At 35.6% G+C, this 24,538-nt stretch overlaps 1 long non-coding RNA gene across 1 annotated transcript; it reads left to right on the forward strand.

Annotated features, from left to right (window-relative positions):
- Positions 1–2,611: 2,611 nt before the first annotated feature.
- Positions 2,612–23,810, forward strand: LOC137476641 (uncharacterized). Its single transcript, XR_011000487.1, has 3 exons — positions 2,612–2,725; positions 23,429–23,533; positions 23,650–23,810. It is a non-coding gene; the product is annotated as an uncharacterized lncRNA (long non-coding RNA).
- The last annotated feature ends 728 nt before the right edge of the window (positions 23,811–24,538 follow it).

Below are 24,538 nucleotides of genomic sequence, written 5' to 3' on the forward strand. Positions count from 1 at the left end.
AAGTGATACTGTGTATAAATGGTTACTTTGTATTATCCTTAATGTAGGGTATTGAAAAATGGTTTATGTGTGCTTGTAAATTTATGTGCAAAATTGGCTCCTCTTCAAAACTATGTTCACTTAAAACAGGAAAACCACTTTATCTGGTATATATTTTGCTGTTTCTCTTTGTAATAAACTCATTCTTTGTGTTTTCTTTTTTGTTACTTCATCTAACTTTTTTGTGTTTTGTTACTTCATCTAACTAGACTTGAAAATACATGGGATGTTGCTGCTTCAGTGTTGCAGTTTTTAATACATGCTTTTTCAAAGTATGGGCTTCCTTTCCTAAGGTCAGCCACTGGATTAGACCACGATATGGGGTATGATTCTGCTTTTTCCATTGGCCTCTGAGCAATTTCTCATCTGGCAAACCTTCAGAAATTTGCCATATCAGGCACTGATGTCAAAGACATGAAGGATGAAAAAGTATGTCAGTACAGCCAAAGAATACAAAACATTGATGCATTCATGTATCAAATATTGTTTAAGGTGGTTGTCCCCATTCAAGTGAAATAAAAAAGGTATTTTTTATGGTTATTAGCTGTCTCTATGGCACTCATCAATTATGAAACTTCAGAATAAAAGTTAACTGTGAGAAGCCTCTTTGCACTGGTATTGCATCCAGCTTTTTTGCAAATGATTGTATCTGTAGACATTTCTGTGGGGCTCAGTTACCATATTGATAGCTCTTATGCAAAAGTTATCCACGATCCTATCATTCTCTTCAGAAAAAGCAACAATTTTGACTTGCAAAATGAACTTAATCTCCAATTTTTATTTCATTAAATCCAGAAACTCATTCCATTTTGCTGATGAGTTGATGGTCAGAAATGATGATTGCAGCTTTGCTTCTTCTTTGCTCCAGTCTCAGGCAGCTGAGGTGCTCGGCTAGGCACTGCCTTTCGGCGAGACCGGGGCTGCCGGGATCTTGGAGGCTCTAGGGCTGAGCACTCCCGGGTGGGTAATGCAGCTTTCATAGCCGTACACTGAGAGGAAATAAAGGGGCGAGAGAAGGCACACCTTGCCCAGCATGGCTGAGAACTGTTTATTTCCCGCGGGGCCGCAGCGGTGTTCGGAGAAGCGTTCCCAGGTCGTGCGCATGGACAAAATGGTGGCTGGGACACAGGGAGCATGGGGTTAAATAGGGGTCGGGCAGACAGGGGCGGAAGCCCCCCTCGCCCAATGGGGACAGACGACAGGGGAGTGACGCGGAACACAGCAACCTATGGGAACATAACAGGGGTGTGTACAGCATTCCGGGACAAATGGGAATGCAGAGGTGGGGTGATTGATACAGAGCTTTCCGTGGGGAAGCAGGGAGTGGTTACAAGATTGACATGTAAGAGCTCCCGTGGTACACAGCTTGGGGGAAACCATTGTGAGGGGAAAATAGGGGTACAGAGAACCAACCTAACTAACATTTATTAAAACCCATAACTGAACCAACCTGGCATACAACAGATGATCATGATGACCTCATAAAGTCCTGAGGAGAGTTTCACAATTTTTTGTCCTGATAATTCTACCTTAAACATTTCCTTTTCTTACTTATTCTTTTTGCAAATAAACTTCTCCAAATCTAATGTGAAGTAGGTGGATGTAGATTGGAATTAAACACTTGTTCTGCCACTTACTCTGCCCACTAATCTACTTTTCTCTACTGTCTATATAGAACACATCATTAATTTGTAGGCATCATCTATACTACCTTGTTTTTATTAGCCAAATAAAGGATACATTTTTTGCCAAGTAATTTGATATTCTAGCATATTACAGTTGCACTTTCAAGAAAAAACTCCCAAAACCATCTCAAACAGCATTATTATTGCCCTCTCTCCAGGCTAATGTTCCTGCTGCTATTTATCATCACCAAACATTTCAGGGTTTCATTTAAAAATCAAAATCCTTCCTATTTTGATTCCTCATTAAAAATTATTCAAAATTGAGGCTTTGTTTTCCACAAATTGACTTATATCATGCTTAATTTGTACTGAAAGTGAATTTCAAAAATAGATTTCAAGTAAAATGCATGTTATTTGTAAACCCATGCTGTGTTTTCTAACTTACTGTGTGTGTCTATTGATTATTCCTTAAAATATATTCTTAATTTTATATGTTATGGAGATAAGGTAATTGGTCTGTACTCTGTTGAATCCTTCCCTGCTCTTGCCAATAAAGATATTACATTTGTTACTGCTCAGACATAGGTCACCTTTCTGGATTTGTAGATGTATTTAAAATACTTAAAGTACATATTTTCTGTTATCCAAATCCACTTTCCAACTTGTCTTCCTACATTACTTTTGGTTATGAAGTAAATATAGCATTGGTTGAAAAACTAAATTTTATGAGTATTTATTGCTGGTTTCATGATAGTTGGAAGTGGTTTGACCTTTCATGATCATTCAGGAGATTTTTGGAAAAGAGAGCATAACTTATACTCCAATGGGATAGTGATGAATTCAAAATTGTCTGTAAAGTTATATAATAAAGATAGATATGGTCAATGTTCAGGTTATTACTTTAAACTACTTCTTTCCAGAGTTTACTGCTTTTACTACTGCATGTACCTCTTCAGTTGTGGCATCAAATCTCCTCAACTGGAAACCTGGACTTGCAGGTATTTTAAAGAGGTGTCTGTGGACCAGAGCTGTTGGATGGGACTCTACCTGCCTTTCAACATGTGAGCAAACTGAGTTTAATTCTCTTCCCTCCATTTTTTCATTGAGCTGAAGAATACCATTCATTAACCATGATTTTCATTCTGGAATCTGAAGGGAACTCTTGAGAACCATTACATTAAATATTTATGCAATTCATATTTTACAGTCAGCATAGAACTATGTGCACTCCTTTATTTTTCAATGCACACAGAAATATGTAGGATGCTCCTGACATGTCCTGCATTTTTTTTTAATTTTTAAAGTAAGTTTTTGGACTCCATAATGCATGAATTAGATTCTATATAATATTAGAAGAGTATATGTAGGTGGCAGTTGCATTACTTTGATGCTGCTGGACAAGTGAGAGAGGCTGTGCTCTGTGGAGGCCATAGAATACCCAGATGCATATGGAATTAAAAGGTATGTGAATGGGCTGGAGGATAATAAATTGTTTCCACTTGTCAAAAGGGAGATATTTTAATGAAGTTCATCCTATAAAAATGTAAGTTAGTCACCATAAAAACTGTTAAAAATTGAAGGCAACCAAGAAAAACTACCAGACTAATTTAAAAATTGAGTAAATCTGTATCTCAGAAATGGTCAATGCTTTATTTATTTAGGCCAGAATCTTGATGTGTCTTTTTGAACAATTTTGAAAGGTTTTGAATGTGGAGGTAGTGTGGCAGCTCTAGCTAATATCTATCATTCTGTTACCACTATTTTATTAATAATTTATGTCAATCATGTCAGAACCATGCTTCTCTTCATTTCACTATGCACATCTGATAAAAATAAAAGGATCTGGTACTACATTGTCAGTTGCCAGCCCTTTTAGACAGTAGAAGGCTATGATTAGTTTCACCCTTAAATTTGACTTCACCAGAATAAACTGACAAAATTTGGGGGAAAAATTTTGTTGAAAAGAATGCTGCATCTTTGTTTTCATATAGCACTTGAATTTGGGGAACACGTAGCTTCCTTCATAATTTATAAACAAGGTAGATTAATGCATGTTGGAGTAGATTATTTCCCTCTGCCTTCTTTTGATTTCCTCACAGTCACACTGTTATAGCTGTTTCAGTGCACAGAGGTGTAGACATGTAGAAATTCTTCCCTTCTTGTTTAGCTTTAGAAGTCAAATTTCTATCCAGACAATGTGAATATCTGGGATATCTGAAATAAATCAAAATACTAGCTTTCACAGAAAAAGGAAAGAAGTTTTGAGATATTATTTGATTAATGATTATCAGTTTATTCCTATTAAGCTCCTTCATAATTTGTCCAAATCCTGGGGGTCCAAGAACAAGAATAATATTTAAGCATATGCTTATGGGCATCAGGGTTTTACAGTCTTGCCAACTGCAATATTCAAATATCCAACGAAATTTAATTGTTAAAAATTATTTTTCTAAACTCATATATTCTTTGGATAATTGAACTTTTGAGGTGTTTATGGAGTCATGGTCTCTTAATTTTCTGTCATGACAGCTATATATAAATAGACTTTTTAGTTTGCTTCTTTTTCAGGCAAAAAGAGACTTATGTACTAGAAGCTGAAGACTTTAATTTGGACAACTTTGACCTAGAAAGTTACCTGTAAAATCGGAGAAAAAAGCTGGTATGGTAGCAACTCCTCAAATATGTGGACTATCATCTCAAGACTTAAAGGAGAGTGAGGAATTGTTTCAGTGAATAAAAAACATAACACTACAAATGACAACTCAATTTCAAAACACGGATTATGTTGGTTTACATTACAAAGTATTTAGCATACTTTTTTAAAGGGAGATGATCATATCTAGTGGTTGTTCTCCACTAGCTTCTCCAAACTTTCACGTAATTTCTTGTGAAACTGACTGAAGTCAATTTTTTCTCTTGATATTGAATTATTACTAACTGGAACTCTGAATAGTAAGTGTAATTCAATTCAGATTTAATAGACACAGTTTTCACACCCTACACAAATGTGTGCAATTAAAGAATACTTTTTTCCCCTCAACCATTTCCTCATATTTTTGGAAGACTTTGGCTTGAGTGTTCATTTATTTATTTGACTGTAAAAATGTAACTGAGTTTCATGCAACTTGTATCTACTGTGTTCCTATAATGCAGTACAGTTACAGAACTTGCAGCAGGGTATTTCATTTTCACGCCCATGCACTTAAAGGGGGGAGAACAGGGGGAACTAACAGCAAAAAAAAAACCAAAAAAAACCCAAAAAAAACCAACAAAAAAAAAAAAAAAAAAAAAAAAACAAAAAAAAACAAAAAAAAAAAAAAACAAGGAGACCACCAACCGTGGAAGCATTTTCTGCACAAGAAAAGATTGTGTGGGAAGGTATTGGATAGTCATTATAAGGCTTTAATTTCAATAATTATTCTTTAGCCTTTGAAATGTCATTATAGGTCAAAGAGGTAGCTTTTGTTCCAAGTAGAGCAGAATTTAATAGGGAAGGACACAATAGATATGTCAGATGGATAATAAATTAAAATGATGTCAAATTATGCATTGTTACAAGAATCAGCTATGTGATAAGCATTGGCATACTCCAGTTTTCAAGTTCACTGACTCTTGTGAAGCATTTTCACTTGCTTTTTTTGTTGGAAACATCATGCTAATCTGTCCTGTCTAGACCATACTCATTTAGTCATCTGCTTACAGCAAGAGTGATCAATGATGCATCTTTATTTCATTTGAGTTTTCATTTCAGGGGATATAGAAAAGGATAAGTTTACTATAAACATATTATGTGTTTTTTAGGTAGCTTTCCCTAGGTCTCCATGCTTCTCTAAGGACAGATATATCCTTATTATCTGCAGCAAATCAAAATTTTTGCCAACACATTTCTTTGTCTTCTATGAGATAAGAGTATGTGAGTACAGGATGATGGTTGGTTTCAGCCCACATTGTGTATGACATATATACTGTTAAATAGAAAGTTTAATACATGAGGCCTTGTTAAAACTTTGACTCTAAAGTTAGTTTTAGGTATGGCCATCACTTTTGCCAGGTAGGAATATTTGGTGACCTTCAGCTGAGGTCTCGTTACCTCAGATCTTTCGTGAGCTTCCAGTTTCAGGTTTTTTACACACCATTAAGCATGTCCTCAAGTTAAAATAGAATTTACAAGATATGTATGAATGTTCAGGAAGAACTTAGGCATAGTTTTGATATCTGATTCGTCCTACAAACCTCATTCAAAATGAGAATCCATCAAGCACCAGATTTAGCAGCCATAAAAGTTTTAATATAGTTAAGATGCTCGCTGGTATGCCAGGTTATTCTCTATCCACATCCCATTTTAGCTCACTTCATCATGCCAACATCTAAATACTATCACAGCTGTCTGGGAAACCCATAATTACAGTCAAGGCTGGCAGTTGCCACTCTTAGAACAGGCAGCTTACAGAATTTTTTTTGGCAATAGACATGATAAACAGATGACAAAAGACAATCTCCTGGCATGACTGCAATATAGTTTGCTACAGGGTTGGCTAGCAGAATATGTTTTGTTGTACTTTATTAATTTACTATCATTCTTCAACAGCTAACCCAAATAAAGAGAGCCTGTATGTTCTGGTATTCCCTGAAGTCACTGACCATCTGGGTTAATGCTTTTTTTATTTGCAGAGGCACGTTTGCCATTTTAAAGGCTTGAGTGTGCATGTACTTAGGAGAGGGAGGGCCCCACTTGACTCATCCTTAATGTACCTGTTTGTGAGTAACCTCTACTGGATTCAATTACCAGAGCTTTCTCAAAAATGTATTTTCAAAATGTCACACTTATTCTATGTTGCCTAGGCTGGCAATCACTGGGGTATAATGTACACTGGACCCCAAAAACTTTCTTCTCCATTTTGCAATTCCAAGTGCAAGTAATTTTTCCTCACTTGAAGGATTCTGTTCCTGACCCCCTTCTGGTATTAGAAAGGACTTTAGCAAAAAGTCTGGATTCTGAGATTCATTTGGTAAGGGGTCCTCATATACCAGAAACTATTTTATTCAAGCTGCAAGATATGAAAGTGTATGGAAATCTGATCCTACCCTTTGCAGTCCTCTAGTCCCGGCATATATTTTTTCATGTCCATGAAAACATCAGTTTTATATTTTTCAGTTGACATTATAAAAATCCTGTTACTCTGGAAAGAGCTAAGCAGATTATTTTGTTTGTTCCTGGGCTTCAGATGGAGAGACTACTTGGAATAAATACAATATCTGGACATAAGCCATACTCCAGTAGATAGAGAGATGCCTTAATTTACACTGCAGTTTGATATGTCTAGTCTTTGCTTCTACTGCAGTACTGTTTTGTAACTAATCCTTGATATCCAAGAGGAAGGTGAATGGATGGAAAGCAGCTGTTCATTCAAGGTGTTGTGAAAAGGCAGTGTAAAGAATGGGATGACCAAGTGAGGCTTTGTGGCAAAACAGAGGAAAAAGATACTTAGGCTAATTTGTGGTATTAGCCTTCAGTTCTCGGTGATGCAAAGACAAAAGGTAGATTGTCTTTAAAGATGAGGCACCAGCTGGCTAAGAACTGCCCCCTGAGTGTCAAGAGGCTGAGTGGAGCAGAACTGCATTACAGCTAAAATGAAGCAAAATTATTTGTGTTCTCTGGGCAGTTAAGTCACGAACCATGAAATAGTTTACAGAACTACAGAACAAAGATGAAAATCCCAAGTGTGTTTATCTCGCACAACTGTAATATCTGATATTGGATGAGATTAATTTTCTGGACAGCATATTTTATATCTTAAAATATTAATCAATACTAGGAGCACTAAGATATTGTCATGTGCCTACTAGATATGAATATCATCAGTGAGTTTCAAAAGCCACTTACTGTGTAAAGAAGGCAAGCATAAAAAGGGGATGATAGTCACCCAGATCTGTGTTTGAAATGATTACCTGACAATAATAATAATTATTATTGGCTGAAGCTGCACCTTTTTCCTATCTTTAAAGTTATCTATGATGCTTGAAGATTATTGGTTAGAAAATATCATATAGAGGTCAATGAGAAGAGTAATACATGGTTTTTTTCCTGATTTTCTTCTTGAATGAAAAGCAGGAAGCATGACCTTTCTGAAGATATTTTTTCATGAATTGCATAAATATTCTTATGTCATGCATGCATTTTTATCAAAAGATAACATTCCATTTTTTTCATTCTTTAGAACACTCTCATTTTACCAAAAATGTGTGGGAGCATAACTGTAAAAAGTAAGCCATATGCTTTCAATTTTGCTGGAGACAAAGGGCACAGTTAAGGCATGTAGATTTTTGTTAAGGTGAGATGTGAATTTTGATTCCAGTATTTTTGAAAGCAAGGAAATTAAATTTTTACAATCAACATAATTGCCATCAGAAAAAATGCAATATTTTCTACATCACCAAAATTACCATTCTCTCCTTTTTTTTTTTAACCCTGTAAATATGTTTTTGTATAATCTTACCATGAAAAATGTTGAACTCGATTATCTTGATTTGCTTAGTTAAAAGACCTTTTAGGAATGACTACTTATAGTCTAGAAATACATTGCTACATTATAGTATAGCAACTGTGCCAATTTTTTTGAGTTTGTATCTGCAGAATGTGTTTGCATTACAACACTTGGGTTGTTCCAGTCGAGATGGCATCCATCCCAAAAACCCAACAAATAACCCTCTATTATTCCTTATTTCAGTGCTTTTAATAACAATCTGACTTTCAAAATCAGTCACAAATTCACCATCTCCCAATGTATTTTCTAAATCATACTGAAGTAAAGTTGTTCTTAGAGATACATATGTGTAAAAAATTCAAATTAATGTATTTTCCTACTACACTACCTCATAGTATTCACTATAGAAAGAACATTTCCTATAAAAAATATAATTTGCTTAGCAGCTCTGGTATGACCCAAATAACCCCATTCATTTCACAGAAACAGTTTTAGAGGCTATGTTGCATTATTCATTAATGTTGTGGATAACAACTTCAACCTCAGGACTGTTGAGCCAGCACTTTCATGAGCAGTAAATTCCCTGAGGGAAGGAATGAAAAAAGTTGTCCCTACCCTGAGGTCTGAAAAATAGTCTTCACTACAGGAAGAATGTGCTGAGGGGTTACGTCTAATGAGAGGAAATTCTCTGAGATGATAATCATCCCCTGGAACAATTTTGGAAACCTGAAGCTCTCTATAAGACTGCTATAAGAATTTTTTTGTTAATCATCCCATTCCATGACATGCATATGCTCAGTCCTTGGGACATCCTGAAAAAGGAAACTCATGCTGAGAAAGGGGATTTATTTTTTTTTTTAGACCTGATGTTCTGAAAGACAAGAAATGGTGTCATTACTATAGAGAATATTGTATATGTGAGCAAGAGCAAAATATTTGAGATGAGTATTTAAGGAGAGGCAGTGAAGAGTTCATCTCTTTCCCATACCAACAAATAGGATTAAACCACTCTAAACCCCTCCACTAAGCTGATACCAGTTTTGCAGTTTGTTTCTTTTGCAAGGGGCAGCAGTAGGATTTAAGCTAACACTGATCAGGCCCAGTTATTAGTCTTTAAGAATACAAACCGTTCTTTCCTCCCATTCTTGAAAAAAAATATGCTTTTGTAAGGTAGTAATACTCCTTACAAATGTTCACTTCAAGTAATATCCACTTCCTTGTTATTCACTTTTTTTACTGTACAGGGGTGATTTGGCCATAACATCCTCAGAAGTAACCTCTGTTCATATTCTTGTTAAAAATTCATGGGTATTTTGTGTCAAATATAGGTTATAAAATTATTATTGCGAAATTTTCACTCAAGCCAAAAAAGAGTTTCAGTCACGTCAAGGCTAGGGATTAATATTTCTCTTCTGATATGTCACTATACTCTGCAAATAATGAGTTTGATCCTGATGTCTTTTTCAGCAAAAAAAATTAAATCTTTTCCCTTGTAATCAAAGGAAAAAATCCGGATAGTATATAGAATCAGGAATTACATGGTTTTATTTTGAAGAGCAGTGAAACAGATTGACAGTAATCTGTGCCACTCTAATTTTTGGAGGCATGAATTATTCAAGGAGTGCCACAGCATGTATTAAAAATAATTTAAATGTAAGCAGTATTGGAACTATGTCTAGCATGCCTCAATAGTTCTAAATATTTGCAAATAGAAAATATGAGGCCATTCTGATCCCGATTTCACAATTGCAGATCAGGATGGGCCTCAGGATATCATCAGGTTCAGAAGGATGATGACTGACATTTTGAAAAACTAATAGGATATATAAATACCTATGGATCAGTGTGCCAACTTATGAAGCACAGGTGAATTTTTCCACAAAAACAGGTCACAAAATCTGTGGCAAATCGCAACATACAAGGTTGATTAATGTTTAGTGAAATTGTCAGGGAAGAGGAAGAAAGTATAGTGGTAACACTAATAGTTGGAAAAAGGAAACAATTTGGGAAAAAAGCAGAATTTATTTTAGTGATGAAGAGAATTTCTGTGAAGAACACAAAAATTATCCAGGAACTTGAAATAGAGTTGATACTGGCTGTCATATTTGGAGATTGTTTATTAATTTATTACATATTTTGAAAAGATATTTAATCTTTATATATGCAAATTTAAATACAGGTAAAACAGTGATAATTTTGGTTCTTTATCTTTTGAACATCACAGAATCAGTGTCTTGAAGTTTAGGCCTCTTCAAATTTGACTTTGTGGGGTTTTTTTAAGAATGTATGGAATTAGGAATTTAAGAATTGTTAAAAGAATTTTATTTAAATTCCTAAGAATTTGATATAAACAAGAGATGAATGGACTATAAACAACCTGTAAAACAGGAAAAAAAAAATCTTTCTAGTAAGTCTATATGAAATGTAAATAGGTAGTCAATTATTTAAATGAGATCTATTTCTCTGTTTTGGAGTAAAAATTCAAAATATGTCTATCAGATTTCTATCGAATGGAAAGAATCTCTTAAATGAATTGGATTTTTTATTTTATTTTTGGTTATTTCATGCTTACTTGTAGAGCTCTCCTGAGCTTTACCTCTAGAATGAAGCAGTCTAGAATTCCAGAAAGCTACAGCCTTATTGTGCTGTAGTGGAACGAGTTATTAATTTCTGAATAAAAACAGTTTCCTCTGATCCACAAACATTGTATGTCCCCACTGTTTTTAATTCAAGACAGAACCTAGAACTCTCAGGCTTCTGATGCATAGTTTTATGGTTCTTCCTCTCTCATTGCTTTGCATTGAGATCTGTTCCACCCTGCTTCAGTATCAGAAAGTGAGAAGTGACAGCTCAGTAAAGCTTTTTGCATTGGAAGGTGATTCTTCCTATTTTAATCCTAAATTTTCATTTCAAAATGTGATTCCAATATTTTCTAATTTCTAGTCATTCTCCTCATGACCCTTAAAAGCATTCTTCCCACTCTTTCAGATTATTGAAGATCATTTGGTAGGTGTTTATGGTTCTTTATGATTCAGCCCAGGTATTTAGCTTCTGTGAATTTTGGTTTGTTGGTTTTGTCTTTCTTCAGTGTTTTGCAATACCAGCTGCCTGTATGAGATAATTTACCCAATACCTGATTAATGTAGGAATTCTTCAATTCCTGTTCTTCAAGTGATGGTGTCTTAGTGCTAGATTAAGTAGTATCTGTCTGAATTGGCTGGTGATTCACTTTTACTTTTATGATTTGCATAAAAAGGAAGACAAAACAAGGCTGCAATAAAATCATGTGTTCATTGATACTTATTGAATATCTAAAACATAAGGGATGCAACTCCTATGATTAATTTCAAGCATATGTGGGTAGTGCAGTCCATGTGTTTATTGTAACAATCTAGGAAATAATTACTGAGTCTCAAACTGGCCAGGATTGAATTATTACCAAGAAAATGCAAAGCATAAACTATACAAAGAATACAATAGATCCCATTTGCCACTTTTCTTTCTCTTTCCAGAGGTAATAAACATTTTAAGTCTGCTTTATGTAGCTAAATTAATACACAACAGCTAGTCAAACAGCCTCATATGTTTACTTACAGAAATAGAGTAATTTACAAGGTAAGCACTTGCTGCAATAGGGTCTACTAATAGACTCTTAAAGGAAGAATAAGTTTTGCACAATGGTGATGGAAATCTGGTGCTTCTTCAAACAGCTAAGGATTAACTAAGAAGCTTACTTCTGCAGAACAGTGGTGTTCTTATGTAAGCTCTGTACTGAAAAGTGCAATGGAATTTAACCTATAAAAAGAAAACAAACTACCAACTCCATTTGTGGAATATGCATCAATCATAAGTGTACTGACTTTTGTTGTGGGCTAATCCCAGCTGGCAAATCAATCTCCCACAGTTGCTCATTCCTCTGCAGTGGGGTGGGGGGGAAGAGAAACAGAAAGGTAAAAGTGAGAACTCCTGTGTGTAGATAAAGACAGTCTAAAAGCTGCATGTGGAAATAAAGTAAAAAAAGTAATTCATTCACTACTTTGCAACTGCAGGCATGAGGTCTCCATGCAACCTTCTGTTCTCCAGGTTGAACCTTCTCACCCTGTCTTTGGAGGGAAGGTGTTCCAGTACTCTTTATCACCTTCATGGCCCCTCTCTGGACTGCCTCTATTAGTTCCATGTACTTATGTTGAGAAGCCCAGAGCTGGCTTCAGCACTCATGGTGGGATCTCACAAGAGCTGACTTGAGCAAGAGAAACTCAGGGACACATTTGAAAATTCACACTTATACAACCACACTTCAGATCTAAATTTGTTTTGGTAATATTTAGCTTAAATATATAAATTTTATTCCAAAAAAAAACCTCACAAACATAACAAGGTTTTGGATACACTTAATATTAATTAAGTAAAGCAAGAGACTTCCTTTGCATGGGACTTTTTATATCTAAGGCAAGAAAGTGCCATTTTAGTACAAACCATATAAACTAGTAGCAGGTACAGCACTAGTGAATATTTAAATTCCCTATAACCAAGAGTAGGTATATATATATTATTATATTGATTTCTGTGAAGTGGAATCTTTGAAACAAGTATGAAAATTCTATGTGTATTGCACTTTAAGAGCAAGAGCTGACTTGGTAGACTTAAAGTTGTTATCCTTATATCTTGTTAGTATGTGAAAAAGGGATGGGAAGAATAAAAGGTTTTGATATTTTTGTATACAAGCATGTCAGGATAATTCTTACATCTGAGGTACAAGCACAAGAGTTGCAGGAGATGCCGTAAATATAACACAGCAGTTATTCTCTGGTTTTACAGGTAAACTATTGCCTATAGAAATATTTTCAATTCATCCTCAAACTCTATTGAACCACTTGTTTACTTTGGCTACACAGCAGGGAGAAGATTTGGCCCTCCAAGCACAAGCAAGTTATAGTGCCCCAACTAATTTTCACCCAGCTAAAAAAAAAAAAAAAAAAAAAAACAACAAAAAAAAAACCAACCAAAATGCATATTTATACTATTCTTCCTATTTAGACTAATCTGTTTTAATACATAAAACCCAACCACAATCAAAACCTTCTTCCCACACTGGTAATAAAGTCCAACAGCACATGTTGCAGTAGGAAGTAATCAGCTCATTACTTCAAGCAGTGATCTGCTTCAGATTTTTCTGTTCTCAGTTATAGATCATATTTTCAGATTACCTTTACTGGAGAATTTTAATTGGTGGTCCTGTAGCCCTTTGAACAGGATTTTATTGTTCAAATATGGAAAAGCTGTCTTCACATTGTCAGGTAGCGTGAAAGGATTGCCCTTAACCTTGCAGCCTGCTAAGCAATGGAACAGAAGATAAATAAAATGGAACTTGAAACAGATTACATCTGCTCTCAATACGAAGGGTCAATTAGCTATATCATCCACCTGCAGACAGTTCTGTTCTTTTGCACAATCAGTAAATTACTTTTTCCAGGACATTGTATCAATGGTTGGCAATAGCCATCTCCACTTTTGGGCTTACTAAGAACTTCTGTAGTTATTGCAAAGGATTAATTTGACTCCTTTTTGGATAATAGAAAGAAATTAATTTTGCACCAAATTCTGTGGAAGTTTCCTGTATTTCATTTACCAAGCCTCTTTATTTTTTGTCTCCCTAATACTAAAAAACACAGTGTTGTTTTTCATCTCTATGAAATCTGAATGCCAAATATATTTGTTTGCTTGAGGACTATTTCAACAGCAATAAGACTTAGTGGTCTTGGAGAGATGGGCTTTATTCAGCATTCAGCAGAGGAACTTGAACTGTCTGCAGCTGTCTCATTATATAGGCTATATGCAGTAAGCCACAGTGTCGAACAGCTGCTGGTGTTAGGATTAAGGGAAAAACATTTAATTTGATGCAGAGGCACGTAGGTCATGATTTCTGCTGTAGCTTCTATCTGTTCCCAAGGGTGCATGCTAGATATATGGCATAACATTCAAATCATTTAATTGTGTCAACAAAATCTGATGATGTTTGTTTAAAACAAAAAATAGTTTTGCAATAAAATTGATGAGTTGGTGGTTACTTCACTATAACTGTGCTGATAGATAGAAAGACAAAATGATTTTGTTTAGTCTTAGGGGAGGGCAAAGAATTCTGGAGAGACCACAGCAAATACACAGAACATAAACTTGAATTAGTCTTTCTGCTTAAGGGATCAGTAAAACAACAGGGAAGTCTGAAGAGTAACCCAGATCATCTATCAAAATGCAGTTGTGCTCTTATTTTCACTGCCTTGTAAACAAGTGCCTTTAGCATTCTAGTGCCCAGAAGCATCCAAGACAAAAGGATAGAAATAGTTCTCAGTTTGCAGATGTACTGCCAATAACAAAAATAAGGGAAGATAAGAATTCAGCAAGCTGTTTCCCAGAATCTCCAAACCAGATCACACTAAAATTCTTAGGTGACAATTCATGTAATATGAAGATAATTTGTTGCTATCTGCAGTAATGAAGAGTATTTTATGCAGAATGCTAATAGAACAGAAGGGAGAAGATATACCTTAGATTTGAAAAAGGTGGCAAATAAAATCAAGTAAGAAGACACAATTATGTCAATAATGGAGGCTTGATTTTTTTCTATCAGAAATCAGATCAGGAATCACCGATATGGCACTGTGAGAAAACTTGAAATTGATCATAATTCTGAATGAGTGGATTTGTAATTTTTTCAAATCCATAAGTGATGTTTTGTAATTAGTTAGATAAGATGGGTTATAAAAAAGTAATTAATCTACTGAAACAGCTCAAATTGCTATTGCTTTTTACTTTTTTTGATGTAAATTGTACACTAGTTCTCTTTCAAGCAATACAATAGCAGAAAAATAAACTGTAACAAGGGTGGAAAGAAAGGGGGAATAGCAAGAGCTGTGCTGATAAGAAAGAAAATGCTGCTCAGGAGCATAAATTGCTTCTACTGCTTCCTTGAAGAGGCAAATGTCTATGTGACCCTAGATTCCTCCTTGCTACAGATTAGGTAATGTGCACTTTACACACAATCACTTCTTTGGTCTTGAGGATGAGCTGTATTTTTCATGACAATACCCTGAGAAAAAATCATAGATGATGGTATTGCATGTGACAATGAAGAGTGAACATGTGTGACAATGCAGTGGTTAGGGAGCAAAGGTACACTCAAGAAATGAATGACACATTAACTGTATGTGAGAAGTCACCAGCTGCTTCATCCCTACTTTTAACCCCGTGAGGCTGACAAGACCAAAAATAATTGCTAAATTAAGGTGTTTAGTAGTCTACATGTACTGAATTATGGCTCTAACTCCAATTCCTTGTGGACAGATTATCCTTACTGTATCTTTCACCCTTGATAGTGGATTACCACTGTTCTGCTGAACTGCTGGGGAGTCTGTATCTAACTGATATGTTTTAAGGAAAACTGCAAAGATAACGTGGAAAGACACTTTGGTCTAGAGCATATGAAAATGAACAGACCTGCTTTCTTTTTATGCTAATCATGTATACACCTTGTATGTAATTTTTTTTTACTTCTGCTTCCTCCCTTCCCTCCCATCTATGAAATCAAATCAGTCACTTTATGTTCTGTGCAAGTGCCAAGAGATCCCAGAGTAGAAAATATAGCATATGAGCTCAGCATTGTATTATTATATCCCATAGGTCATCAGCAGACACAGAGAAAAACTTTTTTTCAGGTACTACTTTTCCAGTCCTTTGTTTAAGCTCCGTTTTTTCTTATAATTTTTTTTTAAATGCGGTTGCTACAGTGACTAGTATAAAAGTGGGGAGAGAATAAAGTAAATATAAATGTTAAATGGGAGACGGAAAGACAGAAAGCCTCTTGCTACTGAAGCACAGATTATAAATTAGTGCTGCTATGCTGCAGAACAGAACAATTTCGTGGAAGATATTTTTTGCCAGAAATAAAAACCTAACCAAGCGATATTTTGAAGCATGCCATTACCCTCAGGGTGGAATCTGGCAAAAGAGTCAAGTTGTTTTGCATGTTACTTTTGAAATAGTGTGTTTTTAAATCTTAGCTTGTGCTTTATTGAAATGCAATTCCAAGCACACATAAAGGCAAATTGCTAAAACAGCTATAAATGGTTATTTTATTTACTGTTTGATCACCTCCTCTGTAACCACTGATTTCTTTCTAACTATTATAACTGTAGTTTCTTGCATTCAAAGTGGTTCCCCAAGGACAACAAAGGAAACCAATAAATTCAAAGGCAATAGTGTGAAATGAAATATAAGTTTGGCCTTTTATATGTATGGAGCAGCAAGCTCTACAAAATTTATGCTTTAAGCTGTCAATTAAATAAGCAGCATGAACTTTTTCTTAGTGACTAAATAACATCCTAATACTGTCCAATGTTTGGTGACAAAGCTCTAATAGGCCACAGTGGTGCAATAAGGATGACTAACAACTGATTGTGGGTTATTTGATTACCATGTAAGCAATGTAGAATAAGTACCACATGTGAATGAAACTACCACAAGGGCAATTTGTAAAACTCGTGCAAAAAAATAATTTTAGAATGATTTATTAACACTTCAGAAAAAAAGTAGGATTGGGTTAGTTTTCACACGTTACTTACTGTCTGCTTGTTCTTCTCTCTGCCCTGCTCCATTTCTTTTGTTTCTACCATGCATCAAATTTCTTGCGTAGGTTATCAGGTGACAACAGATTCCCTTTGAATACTTATCTTACCACTGCATATTAATTCAAGCTTGTATCCATGTGACGAGCTTTATCCTATCATGAAATTATTAATGGTTTTTGCCTGAAAGAGATTCATCCTGATAAGGATTTCAGAAAAAGATACCATTTTTAGTTTTAATTAAATTGCCTGTTATTCAAAGACAGTTGGTGTTGTTTATAAACATCAAGTGTTAGTGGAATCTCTGAAGTCTTAGAAGTTAGCCAAAGAATCCCATTTTTAAATATCAGATCCCTGACATGAGAAGATTCAAGATAAGCATATGTGAGGGTTGGGGGTACATGTAATTATAGAAAATTAGTAGTTATAGAAAATTAAGATATTGATGTTTATAAAAGTGAACAAAAGCTTACAGTGTTTAATTGCCTGAAACATTAATGTAGTATGAAATCATAAGACATTGTACATGTTCTACCTTAATTATTGTTACATATTCTGATTTTCACCAGCACATTGTACCAGGCTGAGGCAAAAAATTTCTGTGACATGTAACCCTATAACAAAGGAATACAATACAATGCAGATGAAAGGAGAATTAGATAACACTCATGAGTAAGATGAAAAAAATGCCAAAGTGATCACACCAGTTCAGTTAAATAAGTAGGATTTCTGAACATAAGTCCATCAAGAAGTAGTGATTCTGTATGTAGCACCACTGATAATAGAGAGGTTAGTTTTTGTAAAAAAAAAGAGGAAAGGCTCTTAATGATTGCTGCATGAACTAATTAGCTGGTAGAGCTTGTTTCTCCTACTATGTTCAAACAGTGATAAAATTTTAAATACACTTACTCTAAACTAAGAATTTTTCAGTGAATTGTTTCGATTTTAGTCATATCATTTAATGATTAAGGAGGCTGTTCATCACATGCACAGCTACAGAGTAAGTTTTCGAAGGTGTCATTAACACTGCCTTTTAAAGATGTCATTACTTGAATCTGTGCTATGCCTAAGAAAGTGAAAACTGCTTCCTTGACAACATTAGTCTCACTAAATAATATTTTTTTTCACACGTATCAGTCTATAATTTTTTTTAGAACTGCTCATATGTAGTTATGAATACATTTTTTTCCTAAAATCAGATAATAAAAACTTACCATTCTTTTTAAATGTGGAAACCCATTATGATACATCCAGCAGACACCTGACTAAGTCAAGTTATTTATGAAAAAATGGGCACGGGAGAGTCCCCCCAAGATACATATTGCTGGAAGAACTCCAGTTTAACTTCAAAAAAAAACCCTGAAAATTATACAAATTAGGAATAATAGACATCATATCTTATGCAAAAACTGTCTTCATTTTTGAAATTTTCTAAATATTTGAGCTCTTTGGAGTCTTAACACCTTCAGTGAATGACCACAGAAAATTATATTAGGCATTGCACCAACAAGATTTTTTGTATCCCTGTGCTCTACAAGATATGTTTTTTTTAATAATATTTGTGATTTTAAAGTCTTTCATGAATTTTAGAGAAATATGAAATAAATGTAAAGCATTTCTGAAGATTTTCTGCCCTTCTCTTCTTGTGGACACATTTCAAAGTGGTTTTTTTTTTTTTTTGAAATAGGTAGAAATTACAGTTTTACTGAGAAGTACTGAGTCCTGCTTTGGTTAGTATTTATGGAAATAATTTCTGAATGTGACAGCTTTTCCTTTTCAGGAAATCTCGACCTGGATAATCAAAAACTGATTGTATGCCACAGCACTGAAAAATGACTGGTGAAGCACTTCTGCACAGCCCTTGTCCATTCTTCAGAGCGAGTCACAGAGTAACTCAGACTTTCACAGTCTAGTGCCACCATCCTTTGACTAAAATAGGCTTTTTCACCCTACCATGTTATACTCAGCATCTGCTTTTTTTTTTCCATCCAGTCTCCAAGCTGAACTCAACATTAGATATTGTAGCTCTAAAGCCTGGGGAGAAGGGAAAGGAATAGGGCTAACATTTCTCTGCATCAATGGTTATACTAAAGATTTCCTTTTTCCTTTCTAGCTTAAAAAGCTAAATTTTAGTGGCTGAACCAAAGCCTCACCTAATGTTTTAAAAAAAGAGTGTTAAGTGATTTGCAACAAGAAAAATATATTCCTAATGAACCTTGAAATAAGCCTTCTTACTGAAACTCTTTCTATACCTAAAAAGAAGCTCCAATATTTAACACATGACTGCCTATTGTATATGAAATCCCTGGCTAAATATAATAAATAAACCAAAGAAATCCCTGGCTAATATATCCTGCAAGAAGACTAGATTAAATGGCTTTTCAAAATGAGATTGTAATTCTAATATCTCACTGAAGTTATTATTGTGTTGTGGGCTTTTAAGATACCACGCTGCATATTGTATGTATGTCATTCTTTATCATGGGGAAAGCCATAAGGATTGTTAGGATTAGATCAATTTGCTAATTCTATCCATCTTCAAAAATATGCAGTTATGAGTTCATATAATGAATAAATACATGTAATTTCAAATAACCAAAAGTTTTAAGTGGAGTAACCTGGTTGTGGAACATATTTTAGTAGTATTAGTGCAGCAAAACACTAGCTAAGTTGGAACTAGATAAGTTAAAGGAAGGGATTAGATGATGCTGTTCCCTATGATAGCAGAGTCCTGGACTTGATAACCCAAGATCATTTCTGGTCCTGTAGAAAAAGAAAGATACTGATCTAGTGAATTACTGAAGAAACCTTACCTTAGCAAAAGAGTAGGAGCTAGATTGTATCACAAAGTCATAGCAGGTATGGTACAGAATGCCTGATCAAAAAGAGGTATGTAAGCCAGAGGAAGATCTCTCATCTTTTACCAGTACAGCATTCCCCATGTCCCCAGATGTTTTGCTGATCCCTTTCTTTCTTACCTAAAATGAAGGAAGAAACATCTAACCAGATTTCTTTCTTAGCAAAATCTTAATTTGAAACTAAACACTAACCCCAGTGTTCATAAAGACACTTATGCCTATCCACAACTGACTCAAATTTAAGTGTTAGATTGATTTACTTCATGTTCCTTTTCCATTGAGCTGCTTAAGTACTGCAAAGGAAGAACATCTGTTTACACAGCTGAGTGGGAAAACAGAGAAATCACAGGTAGCAATGTCTGAGCTGTCCTGTGTAAAACATTTCTAGTTTCTAGTGGACTATTGTGCAATGGAATTGATGACTGGATTTGGTACCACTTCCATGATAAAGACTAGATACTAAAAATAATACATTTTCACTGTGTAGATACCCACAGTTTCACTGTGGGTAGCATATTTTGATGAAAGCACAGCTGCCTTTTTTTCTAACCTCAGAAAAAAAGTTGGACATTTTCTTGAAATTCACCTATTTAATTGGCCATTATAATCTCTGTAGCTTTTTTGCTGATCATAGGCAGAGATGAAGTTATCAAGAGTGATAGCTGATATGAAGGGTTTTTAAAATCAGTCTGAGAATTCTTTGTTCATACCTCAAATTCTTCTCCAGCCCCTCTAATTTCCTTTCCTCTTTTCATTCGAGCAAATACTCCATATCATAAAAGTTAGCCTTTTTCATGTGATAGTTTCCTTAACTTTCCCAGTGTGCTGTGATTGTTAGGGGTAGGGTGTTTGGGACATTTTGTTTTCTTCTTGAACTGTAAGACAAATTTACCTGGGCTTCGATTTAAAAAAAAAAAACCAAAAATAACCAAAAAAAAAAAAAAAAAAACCAAAAAAAACAAACTTTAGAGTCTTGAGTCTGTTGGTAAATTTCATTCTTTTTGGACTGTTATTTTTATATTTCTCCTCTCCTCTTCATGTATTTGCCTCTCATGAATTTGAACATTCACATGCTAGATGTACTTGCAGTAAGTGCTACTGCAGTAGCATTTTTTATATCCTTCATGTTCCTGTCCCCAGAGATAGGATAAAAGCAGTTGTGTCACTTTGAGTCAAGTGTACTATAGTATATCTTAGCTTTATCCCAGATTGTCCCTTCTTATTCTAAATGTTAGTCTACAACACTTTTCATTTTCATTACCTGACTCCATTATGATTATGTTTCAGGTTATGCTGCCTGTGTAATTTCCTTCTTTAGAGAAATTCCCCAGTTCCTAACATAACTATATCGCTTCTCCTGCCTGAGAGTCAGAATTTAACTTCCAAAAGCTAAGGCTCATGAAAGCACTTAATTTTTCCGTGCTTCATCCTATTCCTTTATCCCAAATTTATTCTGCAATTAAAGACAGCAGTTGTCTGCATCAACAATGTATAGGTTAAAGCAATAAATTCTGTGATGTTGTACACTTTGTGTAGGAATCGTGAATCAAAGAAAAAGTAACCAATAATGAACCACACAGTGAGTCCCAGATAACTCAGATATTCAGTTCATGTTAAAATAGACCATTCATTGTTATTTCCCTTGGAGTAGGATCTATTGAGGTAGAAATATGCCTTGTTATTTGACATCATATGGGCCATATTATCTAGAATGCTAAACTGACTGATTATAAAGGTTACTTCTGACTTAAAGAATTAGAGTTCTAGGAATTACTGTAGGTGATGACAACGTGTAGCAATTGCTATTCTAGATCATGCAGAACCAATAAATCTGAAATTAGGAGATCTGACTCTGCATTAAAAGTGTAAGTTATCAACCAGAGAATAAAATTTGGATTTAAATGAGTGAAAATTAATTGAAAGCAGCTATAAATCTGCCATCTTTTTAACTCAGTCTTCCCTCCTCCCATTTTCTCTCTTTACACAAGAACATATCTGGAAAGTAAATCACGTGAAGGGGCTGCATTTGTTTGGAGTAAAGAACTTCTTAGAGAAGACAAACTTTATAGGTACTTAAAAAACTTTTTGATGTTACAAAGTCTGAAAAACAGGCTCATAGAAATGAGTTAAGGAGGCTGAAATTGTTTATATACTCAGTGGAAATTGGGTCAGTTGTATGGACAGTTAAAGGAGAAGCAGGAAAATGAGATCAAACTGAACAGGTGTACATTGCAGAAATGTTCAATATATTTTTAATTGTTTAATCGCTGTTGACAATATTGACATTTACCATCTGGTTAAGGTCAATGGTCTTCTAACACCTGTAAATAGTAGGAAAACAAATTTTATGTAAACTCAACAGTTTTAGAACATAAGTGAACACATATTAACTTCATCAGTTTTAGAACATGTTATTTCTTTATTATTTCTTTTTCACTTATCATGCATTACACATTGCTACTGTTTTCTGAAGCCAAACTTAAATGCCTTGTGTTATCACAAGCTACAAAGAAAAGCATGAGATTAAAACCCCATTTTGACTCAAATGTGTGCTTTGACTCACTCTGTCTTCTTTGTTGCCTTTCTCTGTAGATGTAGTTTCCCTGATGGCTTCTTACTGCACTTTTGGTCTTATGCATTGGCAGAGTAGTTTGTTTTCCATAGAGATCCAGGCTACTATGAGTTCCTTCAGCTATTATTTAAACACAGAGGAATGAATCCCTAACATAATCACATCTGACACCAAACACATTGGTGTTTAGTTGTATGTCTGGGCTCTGTAGCTTCAGTAGCTAATTTATATAATGAGGTAGAGATTTCCCATCACCCTCTAAGATATAAGACATGAGCAAGTTTTCATGAGCACAAAGTAAGAAGCATCTACATATAGCTGGTAAGCTGGGGCTTCCTGAAAAAAAAATTGCTTCAATTTTGTGTGTTAATTATTCAATATTTATGTGTTTGCTGTGACAGATGGGAAAATTTGTCTGTGTCAACCTGGTTTTGACACATTTTACTTTGTGAATGTGTTTCTGTAATTGCCTTCAGAAACTATGTATTCTATTTTCATTCTAGAGACTGTTTATGCATATAGTTAGGTCAGAGAACAGGGTTCATTTGGGGTGTGGTGTCTGTGTCCTTATTTTCAACAAAATATAAATTTATCACCCTATTATCACCTTTCAAGTGTCATTAAGGAATTCGTTCTAAAAGAAAGGTGTAGCTGTTTTTTTTTTTTTTCAGAAATTCTCTTTTGCATAACTCTCAACTCGTTTGATCACGCAAAATTATGATCTCACTGATTTTTTCCTGTCCACCAATATAACTTATTTATCTGTCTTTTATTAAGATATCTATAAAATGAGAGATTAATTTCTGGTTTGCTTTCGTTACAACTATTCCTTTATTTTTTAAATAATATTGTGGTGGTTTGACCTTGGCTGACAGGTACCAGTGAAAGCCATTCTATCTCTCCCCTCTCCTCTCGACAAGAGGGACAGAAAAAAATATGATGAAAAATTCATGGATTGAGATAAGGACATGAAGAGATCACTCATTGATTACCATCACAGCCAAACCATACTCCACTTGGGGAAATTAATTGAATTTGCTGTAAATCATGTCATAGAGTAGGATAATGAGAAGTAGAACCAAATCTTAAACACACCTTCCCCCTGCTAGTCCTTACTGGGCCTAACATTCCTATTCTTGACTATCTGACTCATTACCCAAGAAGTGATGCAGGGACTAGGGGTTACAGTCAGTTTGTCACATTGTTTCTGCCTCTGCTTCCTCCTCAGGGAGAGGACACTTTCCACTTCTCCAGGATCCCTCCAACAGGAGAAAGTCCTCCATGAACTTCTCCAGTGTGAATCCTTCCCATGACCTTCATTAACTTCTCCAGAGTGGGTCTCTTCCACAGGCTGCAGTCCTTCAAAAAAGCCTGCTCTGGTGTGGGCTCCTTGAGGTATCCTGCCAGCAAACCTGCTCCAGCATGTGGACTCTCTTCATGGGTCCACAGGTCTTCTCAGGACCCTGCTCCAGTGCAGGCCTCCCATGAAATCGCAGCCTCCTTTGGGCACATCTACCTGCTCTGACATAGGGTTCTCCACAGGCTGCAGTTGGATCTCTGCTTCCTCATGGAGCTCCATGGGCTACAGGGGCACAGCCTGACTCACCATGGGCTGCATCATGGGCTGCAGCTGATGGACTCAGCCTTGACTAGAGGTGGATTCATCTTGGAGCCAGCTGGCATTGGATCTGTTAGACACAGGTAAAGCTCCCAGTAGTTTCTCAGAGAAAACACACCTGTTCACCCACCACCAGCTCTGGTTACCCAAACCTTGCCTCACAAACCCAAATAAGAATATGTTTCTATTTTGCAAATTATATGTGGTCAAAATATGTCTTTGTGGGCACTGAGGTTGTGTTGAGATAGAAAAATTTCCATTTCCTTCCCTGTTAAACTGTCTTGGGCAGCAATATGTCTGAGAAACAACCACAAATAGGCTGAGAGCCCATAAGACCCTCATGAAGTTCCACAAATCTAAATGCAAGGGTTGCATTGCCCCTGCACCAGGGCTGGGACAATACCAGACATGCGTAGAATCTGAAACAAGAACTCCTTGGGAGCAGCTCTGTGGAGAAGGAGTTGCAGGTTCTCATGGACAAAAACCCTGATATGATCCAACAGTGTACACCCAGCCCAATAGGCCAACTGCATCCTGGGCTGCACCAAAAGAAACAAGGCCAGTAGGCTGAAGAAGGTGCTTCTCCTCCTCTTCCCTGTCCTGATGAGACACCACCAAGGGTGTTGTGTCCAGGTCTGGATTCCTCAGTAGAAGAAATGGGGGCTTCTTGCACCAAGTCTAAAGGGCCAATAAGATGATCTGATGGCTGGAACACCTCTT

The sequence above is a fragment of the Anomalospiza imberbis genome, chromosome 6, assembly GCF_031753505.1.
Source record: "Anomalospiza imberbis isolate Cuckoo-Finch-1a 21T00152 chromosome 6, ASM3175350v1, whole genome shotgun sequence".
NCBI lineage: Eukaryota > Metazoa > Chordata > Aves > Passeriformes > Viduidae > Anomalospiza > Anomalospiza imberbis.